The 1,690-nt window shown below is 47.1% G+C and overlaps 1 pseudogene; it reads left to right on the forward strand.

Moving 5' to 3' along the window:
* LOC110295685 overlaps positions 1 to 1,267 on the forward strand; it is a 2,080-nt pseudogene extending 813 nt beyond the window's left edge.
* The last annotated feature ends 423 nt before the right edge of the window (positions 1,268 to 1,690 follow it).

Consider the following 1,690-nt stretch of genomic DNA (forward strand, 5'->3'; position numbering starts at 1 on the left):
ATGAGGAAGGTGAAACTTGCACAATATGTTTGGAACAGTGGACCAATGCTGGGGACCACCGGATCTCAGCACTACGCTGTGGGCACCTCTTTGGATTTAGATGCATTTCTAAATGGCTCAAAGGACAAACATGAAAATGTCCTCAGTGCAACAAGAAAGTGAAGCACAGTGACATCGTTGTCCTTTATGCCTGATCCCTGCGAGCTTTGGACACTAGTGAACAGGAGCGCATGAAAAGTGACTTACTGAATGAGCAAATGCTCAGGAAGCAGGCTGAGTTCGAGTCTGCACAGTGCCGGCTCCAGCTTCAGGTCCTTATTGATAAATGCACTAAACTCAATAGCCGTGTCCAGGACTTGGAAAAGTTTGNTGTGTGGCATCAGAACTCAGCTGTGCAGCAGTGCAAGTCGCTCGCAAGCACTTTGTGGGAAATGCCTATCCTCCAGCCAGAGCCCAGGCAAATACAGCTCAGAAAAGACCTTCACCATATCTCAGATGGGAAAATGCCGAATCTTGGCCTATTGTGATGGTCTGAGCTGCCTGGTGGCTTCCCAGCCCTCCCCTCAGGCCTCCTTTCTTCCAGGCTTTGGTGTTAAGATGTTGAGTACTGCCAACATGAAGAGCAGTCAGTATATCCCTATGCACAACAAGCAGATTCGTGGATTATCTTTCAGCAGTCAGTCCAAAGGCTTGCTCCTGTCTGCCTCCCTTGACTGCACTATTTAAACTGACCAGCCTAGAAACAAATACTGTGATGCAGACTTACAACACTGGGCGTCCTGTCTGGAGCTGCTGCTGGTGTCTTGACGAAAACAATTACATCTATGCTGGATTAGCCAGTGGTTCAATTCTGATCTATGCCTTACGGAACACAAACACCTATATTCAGGAATTAGTTCCTCAGAAAGCCAGATGTCCTCTGGTATCCCTGTCATATTTACCCAAAGCTGCAGTGGCTGCATTTCCTTATGGCGGGGTGCTGGCTGGAACATTGGAGAATGCCTCCTTCTGGGAGCTAAAAACAGACTTTTCTCATAAGCCTCATGTGCTGTCCTTAGAGCCAGTGGGCTTTGTAGACTTTCAGAGAGCAACACCTGACACTGTCTTGTGACTTACAGACCTGTTGTGGAATGCTGGCAGTGGCTTGTTGCTGCAGAACCTGAAGGCTGATGAACCTGTCCTGGACATCTGCCCATTTGAAACGAATCAGAACAGCTATCTGGCCACCTTAACAGAGAAGACTGTCCATATGTACAAGTGGGAGTGAGCATGATCTTGAGACTTGCAGACACGCCGCTGCTAGTTAACGTTGCATTGATTTAGCACCTAGTACCCCTGAGCAAAGATATCTGTTTACATGCTGGGACTGGAGCGTCTGGATCATGGTTCACTGGGTTAGTGTGGTCACGTATCACTGAGACACCAGGATTGTGTGTGCTGTTGGCACCAAATGAGTACCCTTGGGAATCTTGCCTGGAAATTTTTTTACTTAAATTCTATAGGATCTTACAGCCCTCTCAACTGCTATTTAGGATATGAGTATGCACCAAGCATTTGGGGGTTGTGATAACCAACCAACCTAAATTGTCTTGTCAGTTAGGCTAATTGGCTTAAAAGTGGTACATGAAAGGTCTGTCTTGCTTCTTGGGTGCAAAAGATACGCGAGAGAGTCTTCCACTAAGCATAAAGG

This window comes from Mus caroli, chromosome 6 (assembly GCF_900094665.2).
Source record: "Mus caroli chromosome 6, CAROLI_EIJ_v1.1, whole genome shotgun sequence".
Classification (NCBI taxonomy): Eukaryota; Metazoa; Chordata; class Mammalia; order Rodentia; family Muridae; genus Mus; species Mus caroli.